The sequence below is a fragment of the Eubalaena glacialis genome, chromosome 3 (assembly GCF_028564815.1).
Source record: "Eubalaena glacialis isolate mEubGla1 chromosome 3, mEubGla1.1.hap2.+ XY, whole genome shotgun sequence".
Lineage (NCBI taxonomy): Eukaryota > Metazoa > Chordata > Mammalia > Artiodactyla > Balaenidae > Eubalaena > Eubalaena glacialis.
In genome coordinates this window covers 154,226,117-154,244,952 of record NC_083718.1, presented here as the reverse complement: position 1 = coordinate 154,244,952, position 18,836 = coordinate 154,226,117, and the positions used below count along the sequence as shown (strand labels likewise).

The following is an 18,836-nucleotide window of genomic DNA, read 5'->3' as shown; positions in this document are numbered from 1 at the left end:
CTCACACCAAGCACCCAAGTGACTCTTTGTCCATCATGACAGGAAACTAGAGGCTCATTCTCTGGAGTGGTTGAAGAGATTCCAGATTCAAAATCCAGAATACTGGTAGTCGAACGTACCTCTATAGTCAGGAGTTTAGAAAATTCTTCTGTGGGAAAACTCCCAATCAAAGATAAAAGATTTACAAATATAGGTATGGGAGACTCTGCCAATGAAATGAATGAGCATGGTCCAAATATGTATATAGAACCTTATTTCAAAATTTAATGACAATCTTTTAATGATGAAAGACATCAGTAGAAGCAGAGACCAAAGCAGCCAAGCAAAGGCTTGTGATATAGTGATATAAATATTATATTATAGTGATACAAATATAGGGGGAGGAGAAGTGCTTGTATTTTTAGCAGAACGGTTAAAGAATGAAATCATTATCTCATACTACAAAGTTGGTAAATACTTTCGAAAACTAAAATGAATAGAGAATAGCAGTATAGAAATTTTATTTAGAAATACAGAAATAATATCAGAAGAAACACTGAGAAGAAATATAAATGACTGCCTCAAGAGCAGGAGAGCAAGGTCCAAATTCTGCCTGCTGCTTGTTTTTGAAAAAAAAAAAAAATGCCCTTGCTCCTCATTGATTAGGTGATGTCTATGTCTGCTTTTGCCACATAATAGCAGAGTTAACTAGTTGTGACAGAGACATGTTGGCTCACAAGGCCTAAATTTGTTCTTTACAAAAGAAGTTTGCTGTGTATTAATTTCATATCCTGCAACTTTACTAAATTCATTGATTAGTTCTAGTAGTTTTCTGGTTGCATCTTTAGGATTTTCTATGTATAGTATCATGTCATCTGCAAACAGTGACAGTTTTACTTCTTCTCCAATTTGGATTCCTTTTATTTCTTTTTCTTCTCTGATTGCCATGGCTATTATGGAGGTTCCTTAAAAAACTAAAAATAGAACTACCATATGAGCCAGCAATCCTACTACTGGGCATATACCCAGAGAAAACCATAATTCAAAAAGACATATGCACCCCAACATTCATAGCAGAACTATTTACAATGGCCAGGACATGGAAGCAACCTAAATGTCCAACAACAGAAGAATGGATAAAGAAGATGTGGTACATATATACAATGGAATATTACTCAGCCACAAAAAGGAATCAAATCGGGTCATTTGTAGAGATGTGGATGGACCTAGCGACTGTCATACAGGGTGAAGTAAGTCAGAAAGAGAAAACAAATGTAGTATATTAACGCATATATGTGGAATCTAGAAAAATGGTATAGATGACCTTATTTACAAGGCAGAAATAGAAACACACATGTAGAGAACAATTGTATGGATACCAAGGGGGAAAGGGGCGGGGTGGGAGGAATTGGGAGATTGGGACTGACACATATACACTATTGATACTATATATAAAATAGACAACTGAGGGGAACATACTGTATAGAACAGGGAACGTTACTTAATGCACTGTGGCGTCCTAAATGGGAGGAAAATCCAAAAGGGAGGGGATATATGTATATGTATGGCTGATACATTTTACTGTGCAGTAGAAGGTAAGACAATATTGTAAAGTAACTGTACTCCAATAAAAATTAATTAAAAAATAAAAAATAAAGAAGTTTGCTGATTCTTGCTTTAGGAAGCAGGAATCAAAAACTGTGGCAAAAGTAAAGAGATATTTTATTTTTGGCATTTGCAGTAGCATTTGACCTTTAAAATAATATAAATGTATTTTATTTTCATAAATATTAAAGTTAAGTTAAATAAAAGAAAAAGACAAAAAGCTATGCAACTCATTTTATGAGGCAATTATAAATTTGAAGCAAAAACAGGCAAGGACAACGGGAGAATGGAAAAATATAGCCCTATGTCAGTTATAAACATTGAATGAAAATTTTTAATAAAATATTACCAATTCAAATCCAGCAGTAAATTTATACAAACAAACACACACACACGCACACACACACAATAATATAGCAATACAAATTAAGATGGACCCTAGGAATGGAAGGACTATTCCACATTAAAAAGAGATATAATGTAACTTATCATATTAATAGAGTAAGTGATAAATACTGAATTATCAACAAATAGATATAGTAAAACCATCTAATAAATTCAACAGCCATTCAAAAAATGTTTTTGAAAAATGTTTGCAAGCTCTAAATAGAAGAGAACTTCCTTTATCTTACACAAGATATCTATTAAAAATTTACAGAGAAGCAAGGAGAACTACAATCCTCAGCCTGTGGAACAAAAGCCACATTCACAGAAAGATAGACAAGATGAAAAGGCAGAGGGCTATGTACCAGATGAAGGAACAAGATAAAACCCCAGAAAAAAAAACTAAATGAAGTGCAGATAGGCAACCTTCCAGAAAAAGAATTCAGAATAATGATAGTGAAGATGATCCAGGACCTCGGGAAAAGAATGGAGGCAAAGATCGGGCAGATACAAGAAATGTTTAACAAAGACATAAAAGAATTAAAGAACAAACAAACAGAGATGAACAATACAATAACTGAAATAAAAAAAACACTAGAAGGGATCAATAGCAGAAAACCGGAGGCAGAAGAATGGATAAGTGACCTGGAAGACAGAAGGGTGGAATTCACTGCTGTGGAACAGAACAAAGAAAAAAGAATGAAAAGAAATGAAGACAGCCTAAGAGACCTCTGGGGCAACATTAAAAACAACAACATTCACATTATAGGGGTCTCAGAAGGAGAAGAGAGAGAGAAAGGACCTGAGAAAATATTTGAAGAGATTATACTCGAAAACTTCCCTAACATGCGAAAGGAAATAGCCACCAAAGTCCAGGAAGCACAGAGAGTCCCAGACAGGATAAACACAAAGAGAAACATGCCGAGACACATAGTAATCAAACTGACAAAACTTAAAGACAAAGAAAAATTATTGAAAGCAGCAAGGGAAAAACGACAAATAACATACAAGGGAATTCCCATAAGGTTAACAGCTGATTTCTCAGCAGAAACTCTACAAACCAGAAGGGAGTGGCATGATATACCTAAAGTGATGAAAGGGAAGAACCTACAACCAAGATTACTCTCTACCTGTCGAGAATCTCATTAAGATTTGATGGAGAAATCAAAAGGTTTACAGAGAAGCAAAAGCTAAGAGAATTCAGCACCACCAAACCAGCTCTACAACAAACTCTAAAGGAACTTCTCTAAGTGGGAAACACAGGAGAAGAAAAGGACCTACAAAAACAAACCAAAAACAATTAAGAAAATGGTAATAGGAACATACATATTGATAATTATCTTAAACGAGAATGGATTAAATGCTCCAACCAAAAGACACAGGCTTGCTGAATGGATACAAACAAAAGACCCATATATATGCTGTCTACAACAGACCCACTTCAGACCTAGGGACACATACAGACTGAAAGTGAGGGGATGGAAAAAGATACTTTGTGCAAATGGAAATCACACAAAAGCTGGAGTAGCATTACTGATATCAAATAAAATAGACTTTAAACTAAAGGATGTTACAAGAGACAAGGAAGGACACTACATTATGATCAAGGGATCAATCCAGGAAGAAGATATAATAATTATAAATATATATGCACCCAACATAGGAGCACCTCAATACATAAGGCAACTGCTAGCAGCTATAAAAGAGGAAATCAACAGTAACACAATGATGGTGTGGGACGTTAACAACTCACTTACACCAATGGACAGATCTTTGAAACAGAAAATTAATAAGGAAACACAAGCTTTAAATGACACAATAGAACAGATAGATTTAATTGATATTTACAGGACATTCGATCCCAAACCAGCAGATTACACTTTCTTCTCAAGTGTGCTTGGAACATTTTCCAGGATAGATCACATCTTGGGTCACAAATCAACCCTCAGTAAATTTAAGAAAACTGAAATCATATCAAGCATCTTTTCTGACCAAAACGCTATGAGATTAGAAATGAATTATAGGGAAAAAAACGTAGGAGAGACAAACACATGGAGGCTAAACAATACGTTACTAAATAACCAAGAGATCACTGAAGAAATCAAAGAGGAAATCAAAAAACACCAGAGACAAATGACAATAAAAACACAATGATCCAAAACCTATGGGATGCAGCAAAAGCGATTCTAAGAGGGAAGTTTATAGCAATACAAGCCTACCTCAAGAAACAAGAAAAATCTCAAATAAACAATCTAACCTTACACCTAAAGGAACTAGAGAAAGAAGAACAAACAAAACCCAAAGTTAGTAGAAGGAAATAAATCATAAAGATCAGAGCAGAAATAAATGAAATAGAAACAAAGAAAACAAAAGCAAAGATCAATAAAACTAAAAGCTGGTTCTTTGAGAAGATAAACAAAATTGATAAACCATTAGCCAGACTCATCAAGAAAAAGAGGGAGAGCACTCAAATCAATAAAATTAGAAATGAAAAATGAGAAGTTACAACAGACACTGCAGATATACAAAGCATCCTAAGAGACTACTACAAGCAACTCTATGCCAATAAAATGGACAACCTGGAAGAAATGGACAATCTCTTAGAAAGGTATAACCTTCCAAGACTGAACCAGGAAGAAATAGAAAATATGAACAGGCCAATTACAAGTAATGAGATTGAAACTGTGATTAAAAATCTTCCAACAAACAAAATCCCAGGACCAGATAGCTTCACAGGCGAATTCTATCAAACATTTAGAGAAGAGCTATCACCCATCCTTCTCAAACTCTTCCAAAAAATTGCAGAGGAAGGAACACTCCCAAACTCATTCTATGAGGCCACCATCGCCCTGATACTAAAACCAGACAAAGATACTACAAAAAAAGAAAATTACAGACAAATATCACTGATGAATATAGATGCAAAAATCCTCAACAAAATACTAGCAAACAGAATCCAACAACACATTAAAAGGATCATACACCGTGATCAAGTGGGATTTATCCCAGGGACGCAAGGATTCTTCAATATGTGCAAATCAATCAATGTGATACACCATATTAACAAACTGAAGAATAAAAACCATATGATCATCTCAATAGATGCAGAAAAAGCTTTTGACAAAATTCAACACCCATTTATGATAAAAACTCTCCAGAAAGTGGGCATAGAGGGAACCTACCTCAACATAATAAAGGCCATATATGACAAACCCACAGCCAACATCATTTTCAATGGTGAAAACCTGAAAGCATTTCCTTTAAGATCAGGAAGAAGAAAAGGATGTCCACTCTCACCACTATTATTCAACATAATTTTGGAAGTTCTAGCTATGGTAATCAGAGAAGAAAAAGAATTAAAAGGAATACAAATTGGAAAAGAAGAAGTAAAACTGTCAGTTTGCAGATGACATGCTACTATACATAGAGAATCCTAAAGGTGCCACCAGAAAACTACTAGAGCTAATCAATGAATTTGGTAAAGTTACAGGATACAAAACCAATGCACAGAAATTTCTTGCATTCCTATACACTAATGATGAAAACTCTGAAAGAGAAATTAAGGAAACACTCCCATTTACCATTGCAACAAGAAGAATAAAATACTTAGGAACAAACCTACCGAGGGAGACCAAAGACCTTTATGCAGAAAACTATAAGACACTGATGAAAGAAATTAGAGATGATACCAACAGATGGAGAGATACACCATTTTCTTGGATTGGAAGAATCAATATTGTGAAAATGAGCATACTACCCAAAGCAATCTACAGATTCAATGCAATCCCTATCAAATTACCAATGGAATTTTTTACAGAACTAGAACAAAAAATCTTAAAATTTGTATGGAGACACAAAAAACCCTGAATAGCCAAAGCAGCCTTGAGGGAAAAAACGGAGCTGGAGGAATCAGACTCCCTGACTTCATACTATACTACGAAGCTACAGTAATCAAGACAATATGATACTGGCACAGAAACAGAAATATAGATCGATGGAACAAGATAGAAACCCCAGAGATAAACCCACGCATCTATGGTCAACTAATCTATGACAAAGGAGGCAAGGATATACAATGGAGGAAAGACAGTCTCTTCAATAAGTGGTGCTGGGAAACCTGGACAGCTACATGTAAAAAATGAAATTAGAGCACTCCCTAACACCATACACAAAAATAACCTCAAAATGGATGACAGACCTAAATGTAAGAACAGATACTATAAAACTGTTAGAGGAAAACATAGGAAGAACACTCTTTGACATAAATCACAGCAAGATCTTTTTTGATCTGCCTCCTAGAGTAATGGAAATAAAAACAAAAATAAACAAATGGGACCTAATGAAACTTAAAAGCTTTTGCACAGCAAAGGAAACCATAAACAAGATGAAAAGACAGCCCTCAGAATGGGAGAAAATATTTGCAAACAAATCAACGGACAAAGGATTAATCTCCAAAATATATAAACAGCTCATGCAGCTCAATATCCAAAAAATGAACAACCCAATCCAAAAATGGGTAGAAGACCTAAATAGACATTTCTCCAAAGAATACATACAGATGGCCAAGAAGCACATGAAAAGCTGCTCAACATCACTAATTATTAGAGAAATGCAAGTGAAAACTACAGTGAGGTATCACCTCACACCGGTTAGAATGGGCATCATCAGAAAATCTACAAACAGCAAATGCTGGAGAGGGTGTGGAGAAAAGGGAACCCTCTTGCACTGTTGGTGGGAATATAAATTGTTACAGCCAGTATGAAGAACAATATGGAGGTTCCTTAAAAAACTAAATATAGAATTACCATATGACCCAGCAATCCCACTACTGGGCATATACCCAGAGAAAACCATAATTCAAAAAAGACACCTGCACCCCAATGTTCATTTCAGCACTATTTACAATAGCCAGGTTGTGGAAGCAACCTAAATGCCCATTGACAGACGAATTGATAAAGAAGATGTGGTACATATATACAATGGAATATTACCCAGCCATAAAAAAGGAATGAAATTGGGTCATTTGTAGAGATGTGGATGAATCTAGGGACTGTCATACAGAGTGAAGTAAGTCAGAAAGAGAAAAACAAATATCGTATATTAACGCATATATATGGAACCTAGATAAATGGTACAGATGAACCGGTTTGCAGGGCAGAAAATGAGACACAGATGTAGAAAACAAACTTATGGACACCAAGGGGGGAAAGCGGCGGGGGGTGGGGTTGTGGTGTGATTAATTGGGAGATTGGGATTGACATGTATACACTGATGTGTATAAAATGGATGACTAATAAGAATCTGCTGTATAAAAAAATAAATAAATACAAAATTTATACCAATCCTACTTAATGTGAAATATGAGAAATCCTCCTTTTAAAGTCAGGAAACCATAAGGATGTCACTACTGTTGTTTTTATTCAACATCATACTGAAAGTTCTAGTGCAATAAAATTAGAAATGGTAGTAAAAAATATGAGGATAAAAAAAGTTATTCACAGATGATATGATTATTTACATATTAAAAGAAAGAGAAACTGAAGGAAACCTTTAGGATAAATAGAGATTCCAAGAAGGTTAGGGATGCAAGAACATATGAATTTCCACAATGAACCTATAAAACAATGGACTGATAATAAAAATATAGAAAGAGCACAATTTACTCATAGCAGGAATAAGAAAAGGAAACACGACCACAAACATTAAAAAGACAAGAAAACATATTATAGCAAAAAGACATTTTCCAATGAAGTTGAAAAATTAGAGGAAAAGGGCAAATTCTAGAGAAACAAAAACATACCTTATCAAAACTGATAGAAGACACATAAAATCTGATTATTCTATTAAACTTATGAAGGTAATTGAATATACTATTAAAAACTTACGAAGAAAATGCCAGGCCCAGACAGCTTCACTGGTGAAGTCTTCCAAACATTTAAGGAAACCAAAACACCAATCTTACATAAATTATTCCAGATAACTGAAAGTGAGGGAACATTTTCCAACTTGTTATGTGATGCACATAAACTTGATAATGAAATGTGAAAGGGATGTTTCAGGAAAATCTCCTTCCCAAACAACTAAACAAAAAATTATCAAATTAAATCCAGTGGCAGGGAGCACTAAATCACAGTTAATTTACTCTAGGAATGCAAGGTTGTATTAAAATTCTAAAATTAATCCTTATAATATACCATATTTATAAATTAAAGAAGTTTCTCTCAAATGTGAAGATAAAACATTTGATAAAATATAACAGTCTTTAATAATAATTAACTCTTAGAAAAGTTGGTACAGTCACTATGGAAAACAGTATGGAGGTTCCTCAGAAAACTAAAATTAGAATTACCATATGATCCATCAATCCCACTCCTGGGAATATACCCGGATAAAACTATAATTCAAAAAGATACATGCACCCCTATGTTCATAGCAGTACTGTTAGGCTATGTTTTGTTATGTTAGGCATAGCAGAACATAGGCTATGTTCACAATAGCCAAAACATGGAAACAACCTAAATGTCCATCCACAGATGAATGGATAAAGAAGATGTGGTACGTATGTACAATGGAATACTACTCATTCACAAAAAAGAACAAAATAATGCCATTTGCAGCAACATGGATGCAACTAGAGATTATCATACTAAGTAAAGTCAGTCATAAAGAGAAAGACAAACACCATATGATATCACTTATATGTGGAATCTAAAATATGGCACAGATGAACATATCTATAAAACAGAAACAGATTCACAGACATAGAGATCAGACTTGTGGCTGCCAAGGGGGAGAAGGGGAGGGATGGACTGGGAGTTTGGGGTTGGTAGATGCAAACTATTACATTTAGAATGGATAAACAACAAGGTCCTAATGTATAGCACAGGGAACTATATTCAACATCTTGTAATAAGCCATAATGGAAAATAATATTAAAAAAGCATGTCTCTATGTGTATAACTGAGTCACTGTGCTGTACAGCAGAGATTGGCACAACATTGTAAATCAACTCTACTTCAATAAAAAAATAAATAAAATAAAATGAATCACAAGGAAAATAAAAAGACCTTAATCTTATAAAGGACATCTACCAGAAGGAAAAAAAACTGAAGAAACCAACAGCAACATCATACTTAATCATGAAAACTTTAAAGCATTTCCATTGAATTTGGGAACAAGAAAAGAATGACTGCTACTGACACTCCTATTCAACCTTGTACTGAAGTTTTTAGTCACTGCAATAAGGCAGTAAAAGTAAATAAAAGGAGAAGTGTTGGAAAGGAAAAATTAAACTTTTATTATCTACATAGCCAACATGATTATGTATGCAGAATACCCCCAAAGAACCTACTAATTATTAGAATTCATTGATACAAAGTCAATATTAAAAAATTAATTGTATATATACTAGCCATGAACAATTAGAAATAGAATTTAAAAGTTGATACCAATTATAATAGTGTCAAAAATATCAGTATAAGATATGATACAAAATCATTGTTGCAACAAAAATACAAGACCTCTACACAGAAAATTCTAAAATATTGAGGCAAATCAAAGAAGCTTACTAAATAGACTAATCTATTATATTCATAGATTGAAGATTCATTATTAATCAATGTAATTGGCTAAAATCCCAGCAGATGTGGCTGTGGGGCATGTGTATGTGTGTGTGTGTGTGTGTGTGTGTGTGTGTTTAAAATTGATAAGTTGATTGTAAAATTTATATGGGAGTGCAGAGGGCAAAAAATGGGAGAAGATATTTGCAAATGATATGACCAATAAGGGGTTAATATCCAACATATATATACAGCTCATACAACTCAACATCAAAAAAACAAACAACCTGATTAAAAAACAGGCAGAAGAACTAAACAGACATTTTCCCAAAGAGGAAATGCAGATGGCCAACAGGCACATGAAAAAATGAAAAACATCACTAATCATCAGGGAAATACAAATCAAAACCACAAAGAGATATCACCTCACACCTGTCAGAATGGTTGTCATCAAAAAGAACACAAACAGCAAATGTTGGCGAGGATATGGAGAAAAGGGAACCGTCGTACACTGTTGGTGGGAATGTAAATTGGTGCAGCCACTGTGGAAAACAGTATGCAGGTTTCTAAAAAATGAACTACCGTATGACCCAGCAATTCTGCTCCTGGTATATATTTGAAAAAAAACCCCCAAACACTAATTCAAAATGATACATGCACTCCAATGTTCATAACAGTATTATTTAAAATTGCCAAGATATGCACGCAACCTAAGTGTCCATCAACAGATGAATGGATAAAGAAGATGCAGCATACATATGTATACTCACACACACACACACACACACACACACTCACACACACACATGCACAATGGAATACTACTCAGCCATAAAAGAATGAAATTTTGCCATTCGCAGCAACATGGATAGACTTGGAAGGCATTATGCTAAGTGAAATAAGTCAGACAGAGATATACAAATACTGTATAATATCACTTAAAAGTGGAATCTAAAAAATACAGCAAACTAGTGAATACAAAAAAGAAGCAGTCTCACAGATATAGAAAACAAACTAGTGGCTACCAGTGGGGAGCAGGGGAGGGGTATTGTAGGGATGGGGGAGTGAGAGGGGAGGTATAAAGTACTGAGTATAAGATAGGCTACAAGGATGGACTGTAACCTTTAAAAATTGTATAAATTTTTTTTTAATTCTATGGGAATACAGAGGGTAAAAAGTAGCAAAGACATCCTTATCAGATAAGAAGATTTACTACAAAGTTATAGACATTAAAACAATGTGACTTAACATTGCTACAAATCTATAGAGATAGACTTAATGGATCAAAACAGAGGGCCTAGGAACAGACTCAATATATATCAGAGATAACATTACAGATGAGATTGAAAAGTTGAATAATCAATGAATGGTATTGGATCAATGGGTCATCCATATGGAAAAAACATAAAGTTAGATCCCTACCTCATACCAAATACACAAATAAATTCCAAATGCATTATGGAAAAAAAATGTATAAACTGAAATATAGTAGATTATTTTATGGACTCAGGATGTGTAAGGACTTTTTAGACAAAGCACCAGAAGCATAAGCCCTGAGGAAAAAATAAATATATTTGACTGCCTTACAAAATATATTTGACTGCTATACAAAAATATGGTATATTTTATGTTAAAATATACCATAAATAAATGAAAAAACAAGACAATGATTGAAGAAGTCATGTGTGTAATGCTTATAATGGAAAAGGTTTAATACATAAACCTATAAAGAACTCTTATAAATAAAAATTTAAAAGACCAACTATCCAATAGAAAATAGTCCAAGGATATAATTAGACAAGTAACAGAAGAAACAAATGGCCTACAAATACATGAAAACATGATCTCCCCACTGGCAACGGAGGAAATATAAGTTAAGAAAATAATGAAATACATTTCTTACCCTCATATTGGCAAAAAAATTAGTAAATCTGAAAATACCAAGTGTTGGAAATTATGTAAGAAACAGTGATTTTTTTTTTTTAACACCACTGGTGAGCATGTAAAATAGAATAGCTTCTTTGAGGGTAACTTGACAATAAAGTAAAGATGCTTATAATCTCTGATCCAGCAATTCCACTTCTATGTGTTTTCCTAAAACAATTTTTATACGTTACACAAGGAGATATATACAACAATGTTCATTGTAGTACTAGTCCTTTTTAATAGTAAAACAAACTAAAACCACTTAACTCAGAATGAGAATGCATAAATTATGGTTCATAACTGCAATGGAATAATACTTATCACTTAAAATGGATGAACCAGAGCTACATTTATCAACACAGATAGACCCCCAGAACTATGTTTAGTGAAAAGATAAGCATTAATAAGGCAAGCATATAGCATATTTTAATGTAATACATGTACAACAGAGGTATAAAATCATAAATGGGAATTATACCCATTAATTTCAGGACTGTGGCTACTTCTGGGAGAAAGAAAAGTAAGAGGGAAAGCTGTACCTATAATGTTCTATTTATCAAAATCAAGAAAAGAAAGCAGAATCTAAAGGATGACCAAATGTTAACATCTGCTTCATCTTAGTGGTGGATCCTTGAGTGTTTTTATATTATTTAACATGTATTTGAAACTTTCCCTACTTTAAACTTCAGAAGTTTAAATAATTTTACTTCATTAGGCATTTCAGTGTAATATAATTTTTGTTGAAGTATAGTTGCTTTACAATGTTGTGTTAGTTTCTACTGTACAGCAAAGTGAATCAGCTATACGTACACATATATCCCCTCTTTTGGGGATTTCCTTCCCATTTAGGTCACCACAGATCATTGAGTAGAGTTCCATGAGCTATACAGTAGGTTCTTATTGGTTATCTATTTTTTATTTTTTCCAAATTGTTAGCAAGTGGTTCCTACATCTTATTGATTAAGTCATCCCTTTCCTTTCTAATTTCAGATGTCACCTTTTCATAAAATAAATTTTAAATGCTTAGGTTTATTTCTGGACTTCCATTTCTATTTCACTGATTTGTGTATTCATTTTAGTGACAGGCAGCCATTGTTTTGATAATTGTGGTTTTATGATATATCTCAAATCTCTAGTAACTATTTCCTTTTAACTTTTATATGGCATCACATTCAGTGACTTTTAAAAATCTTTTATTGGTTATTTTCTTTCACAATGTATATTGTTTATGCTCCTTTACAATTAAAAAAAAAACTTGTATTTCACGACAATTGCTTAAAATCTTCCTTATGCTATTCCTTCTGTTTTTAGTAATTTGGAAATTATTCATCCTAGTTTTAGTCTACTAATGATTATACTTAAATTAAAAAATGAATTTGATTCTTTAAGTTAGGCATAAGTAGTTTTCCTATGAGTGATATCAGTAACCCCTTTTGAGACAACTACTTGACAGTCAGAGAGGTATATAGCATAATGGGGGAAAGCTGCTTTGGCGTATGTCTAGTTACATGTTTGGTCATGTGTTGACATGTCACCAGGTAAGTGTGACTTGGGCGGGACTGCACAAGAGTTTAGGGTAAATTTGCTTTGGTGTTATGACACATCAAAGGGTATGTAGGTAATGTGGGGCTGAGTTGGGGATAAAATCTAGATCTCTGTTTTTCCAACCAATCAGCTAATTTCTTTCAGAGCCATATTTTTGTTTTTATATTACCTGCTCTGAGCCAAATCTGATTCCCAGCATTGTAGAAGAAATGTTGGAGTTCCAAGCTGACCTCTTTCTGTGCAACTCTGACCATGTTTTATCATCTTTCTGAGACTTGTTTTCCTCATCTGCAAAGAGGAAAATCAGACTTATCTGGTAGAGTTTTTGATAGGATTAACTATAATTGCCAAGACGATGTGGTCAGGAAACAATAAAAAACTATACACATGTGCATTTTATATATATATATAAATATAAAGTTAAGCTTCCTGTCCATGAAGAACCTACAGGTTGCCAGTCAAGTGCCAGGAAATCCTGGACCTGATATATCAAAGCCATGAAGTCTGGCATATAGATAATCACTATGTGAAAAACAATCCTTACCTATTATAAGCTGCTGTTGGGGCTCACAATGAACCAGCAAAATTTGTTACTCAGCTGCACCTGTGTCTTGTCAACTGGAAATTGTCAAAATCTTCACACAGATACTGCAGTCTGATAGACATAATAAAGAAATGGCTTACAGATTGCACGTTAGAAGATTCTTCTCTCTCACTGAAGGCTTGTGAGAAAGCAGCCAAAAGAGGTAGAAGGGAAATGGAGCAAAACATTCTCATCAAGAGAAGTTTAGCATATCAAACAAGGGCATTAACAACATGGCAGAAGAAAAATAAGATCTTTCAGGGAGTCTCTTTCTTCTCCCTATAACCCAGAATAAATATTCACCAACATACAGACAAAAAAATGCCTCTCTTTTCCTCAATCTGACAGCATTTCCTACAGAAACTTTGTTCTAAATTTCATTCATTCATTCAAGAAATATTCATTTAATCATTTCATTTAATAAACAGTTACAGGACTCCTAATTTGCTATGTGCTCAGACTGTAGAAATGAATAACATCCTTTGCCCTTAAGAAACTACCTAGCAGAGGGAATAAACATGTAAAACACAGACACTCACACACACACACGCACACACATACACAAATAAAATGCTGAGTTACCATCTGTAGCCAGCCAAGTGGAAGAAAGCTATATCTTCACTGATGAATAAGGACTGACCAGGCAGGAATGAAAGTGTGGGAGCCATTCCAATTGGATGGAAAAACAAGAGCAAAGGTTGAGTGGTTTGTGGAATTACAAGCTCTTTCCTTTGGCTAGAACAAAGAATTAATTCTAGGGTAAGAGATCAGACTATGGCATTAAAAGGTGCATGGGCCGTGTTAAGGGGTTTTAACCTTTCCTGAAAGCAATATGAAGGGGCTACTGAAGAGTTTTAAGTGTAGGTGTGAAAGCTTCAGACCTATGTTTTGAAAAGAACACCCCAAAATTGACTTCCTGTTCTCCCGGATGATGAAAAGGTCAAGGAGAATGAATAGATTACCTAGATGGCTCCAATCCTAGGCCAAACTATAATCAACAAGAGAGTGAATCTCTACATTTACCCACTCCATGTTTCCCTTGCCCAGAGGTGCTAGAGATCATAGGACAGGTGGGGCAACAGGTGTGTATACACATTTTATTTATTAAATGGGCTACTCATAAGGCACAGGGAGGAAGCCACAGGTTTTCTTCAGTGCCTCTGAAATTCTCAAACAGGAATGCATACATTTCTATACTTAGGTAAAACCAAAAATCCCTCCTTGTTTTGTTCATTCAGTACCTCTCTTAAGGTGAATTTATCACCCCCTAGGTGGTACCACAGTGCTACCCACTTCTGGTCTCTATTATGTTTGTACTCTGTTTACTTGTATTATCATCTTATTATAATATTGGAAATGATTTTGATTCCTGGGTTACCTTGTTTAATGTCATCACCTTTCCTTGATGAGACTCTGAATGCTTGTCTATTTTCTTACAGTGCATACAAATCAGATGTGGTAGATTGATTGCAACATTTCTCACGATTCTTTCCTCTCCATATACACTGAACTATGATTTTGCTGCTTCTCCCATTAAAAGGTGACCCTCTTGAATCTGGGCCGACCCATGACGGCTTTGATCAGTAGAAATTGGTAGAAGTAACAGTATACCAGTTCTGAGCCAAGGCCTCAGAAAGCCTTGAGTAGTTCCATGTTCTTTCTTGAAATCCTACCACCAGTATTTGATCACATCTAGAGTAGGTTGACAGAGCATAAGAGACCACACTGAACACAGCCTAGTTGTTCCAGCTGAAGCCATAGCAGACCAGCCTACAGCCAGCTGACTTGCAAACATATGAGAGAACCTAGCTCAAGTCAGAGAGAACCTAGCTCAAGTCAGAGAGAACCTAGCTAAAATCTATGTGATGCAGAACTAACCACCAATAGAGAAGAACCACCCAGCTGACCCATGAGCATTAATAAATGCTTATTCTTTTAAGCCAGTAAATTTTGGGGTGCTTTGTAATTTAGCAATATCCAAATGATACACTATGTAATGCTTCAGTAATCAAAAATATGCAAAAAACAGAAAAGAAAAAAAAGAGAGCAAAAGAAAGAAAGGAAACATTAAAAAGAAGGGAAAGAAATCACTTACATGTGGAATGGAAAAAGTTGAACTCATATAAGCCAAAGACCAGAATGGTGGTTACTAGAGGCTGTGGATGGGAAGAAAGGGGGAGATGTTGGTCAAAGAAGGTAAACTTCCACCGACAAGATGAATAAGTTCTGGGGACTACAGCATGGTAATTATAATTAATAATGATGTATTATATACTTGAGAGTTGCTAAGAGAGTAAATCTTAAATGTTCGCACTGCAAAAAAGAATTATGTGATGTAATGGAGGTATTAGATAACATTATAGTGGTAATCATTTTGCAATACATAAATGTATCAAATTAGTACCTTGTATACCTTTAACTTATACTATATGTCAATAAATTATATGCCAACAATTTTTTAAAAAGAAGAAAAAGAAAATAAAAGGAATAAAAAAGTAAAAAGAAAAAAAGAAAAGTAATTTCACATTGGAGTTCATAGTCACACTATTTGTATTAAACTGACTTTTTCTTCACCATCTTTGTAATTGTTTTTGATAGGTCCATTCGTTAAATATTGTCTACCTATATTTAAAATATATTTAAACTTGAGCATACTAATATGTATTTTTGATCAATTTTTCTCTAGATTTTTATTCTCCAGCTTTAGTGGGGAAAAAAATCAGTTCCTGCCCTTGAGAATTTCCCATTTTGGCTGGTTTCATGGGAGGTGACATGGTTATGTTATAAAGCAATGTCAGTTTCTTTCTCTCGACTTATCTATAAAATGAGGAGTTTGGATAAGATTATAGTCTTAGGAGGCAGAAACCTGAATTCAAATCTTGCCTCTATCACTTACCATGTTTTTAAACTTCAGTGTGTTTTATCTTATCTCAGTAAACCCATCCATAAAATCATAATAATAATACATTACCGGTCTGAAGGCTCAATCTTCAGCTAGATAGCTAAAGTGAATACTCTTCTGAGGGTTCTTTCAGCTCCAAGATATAGGTTTCTTTGGTGCTATTTTTATTAAGTACTTGTTATGTATCAGGTGTGAAACCTCATTTAATAATCCTAACAATAATTGTGAGTAAGGTGTTAATATTCCCACTTTACAGATGAGGAAACTGAAGTTCTCACAGATATTAAGTAACTTGCCCAAGGGCACAGTAATGACAAGTTGTAGGATCAGGACCCCAAATCAGGTTAATTTGACTCAAAAGCTGGAGCTCTATATAGTAAAAAATACTGTATTCCTCTTCTCAGTTCTGGGTAATCTAGGCTAAACCAAGAAATAGCAAACTTCTCTCCTCCCATGTAGAATCATGTTACAAATTAAAATGCAATTTGCCTCTGGAGACAAAGATTTTTTATAAAAAGCTTTTGAAACAGAGACACAGATGTAGAGAACAAACATATGGACACCAAGGGGGAAAAGCGGGGGGGTGGTGGTAGTGGTGGTGTGATGAATTGGGAGATTGGGATTGACATATATACACTAATATGTATAAAATAGACAATTAATAAGAACCTGCTGTATAAAAAAATAAAATAAAATTCAAAAAAAAAAGCTCTTGATGAATAGCAAACTGTAGAGTAGTAATTCTAAGACAGAGAGCAGCACTTGCTTAGAAAGGGTCTTTCCTTTTCCCAAAGCACCTGGGAATTATTATGGGATGACTGTTCTACAGCATAGCTTTACTTTTTTTTCACATCTTTATTGGAGTATAAATGCTTTACAATGTTGTGTTAGTTTCTGCTGTATAACAAAGTAAATCAACTACATGTATACATATATCCCCATAACCCCTCCCTCTTGAGGCTCCCTCCCACCCTGCCTATCCCATCCCTCTAGGTCATCACAAAGTCTCGAGCTGATCTCCCTGTGCTATGCAGCAGCTTCCCACTAGCAATGCATTTTACATCCAGTAGTGTATATACGTCAATGCTACTCTCTCACTTCATCCCAGCTTCCCCTTCCCCCCTCCGTGCCCTTAAGTCTGTTCTCTATAACTGACTCTTTATTCCTGCCCTGCAACTAGGTTCATCAGTTCCGCTTTTTAAAATTCCATATATATGCGTTTGCATACGGTATTTGTTTTTCTCTTTCTGACTTACTTCACTCTGTATGACAGATTCTAGGTCCATCCACCTCACTACAAATAACTCAATTTCATTCCTTCTTATGGCTGAGTAATATTGCTTGTATATGTGTGCCACAACTTCTTTATTCAATCAACTGTTGGTGGACATTTAGGTTGCTTCCATGTCCTGGCTATTGTAAATAGTGCTGCAGTGAACATTGTGGTATATGACTCTTTTTGAATTATGGTTTATTCAGGGTATATGCCCAGTAGTGGGATTGCTGGGTCATATGGTAGTTCTATTTTTCGTTTCTTAAGAAACCTCCATACTGTTCTCCATAGTGAGAGAACAATTACAATTTACATTCCCACCAACAGTGCAGGAGGGTTCACTTTTCTCCACACCCTCTTCAGCATTTATTGTTTGTAGATTTTTTGATGATGGCCATTCTGACTGGTGTGAAGTGATACCTCATTGTGGTTTTGATTTGCATTTCTCTAATGATTAGTGATGTTGAGCATCCCTTCCTGTGTTTGTTGGCAGTCTGTATGTCTTCTTTGGAGAAATGTCTATTTAAGTCTTCTGCCCGTTTTTGGATTGGGTTGTTTGTTTTTGTGATATTGAGCTGCATGAGCTGCTTGTATATTTTGGAGATTAATCCTTTGTCAGTTGCTTCATTAGCAAATATTTTCTCCCATTCTGAGGGTTGTCTTTTCGTCTTGTTTACAGTTTCCCTTGCTGTGCAAAAGCTTTTAAGTTTCATTAGGTCCCATTTGTTTATTTTTATGTTTATTTCCATTTCTCTAGGAGCTGGGTCAAAAAGGATCTTGCTGTGATTTATATCATAGAGTGTTCTGCCTAGGTTTTCCTCTAAGAATTTTATAGTGCCTGGCCTTACATTTAGGTCTTTAATCCATTTGAGTTTATTCTTGTGTATGGTGTTAGGGAGTGCTCTAATTTCATTCTTTTACATGTAGCTGTCCAGTTTTCCCAGCACCACTTATTGAAGAGGCTGTCTTTTCTCCATTGTATACTCTTGCCTCCTTTATCAAAGATAAGGTGACCATATGTGCGTGGGTTTATCTCTGGGCTTTCTATCTTGTTCCATTGATCTATATTTCTCTTTTTGT

The 18,836-nt window shown here is 34.8% G+C and overlaps 1 protein-coding gene across 1 annotated transcript in view; it reads right to left on the bottom strand.

The window, feature by feature from the left end:
* The window catches only part of AGBL4 (AGBL carboxypeptidase 4), a 1,403,755-nt gene that overhangs the window by 745,260 nt on the left and 639,659 nt on the right, over positions 1–18,836 (bottom strand). The gene's annotated exons all lie outside the window — the stretch shown is intronic.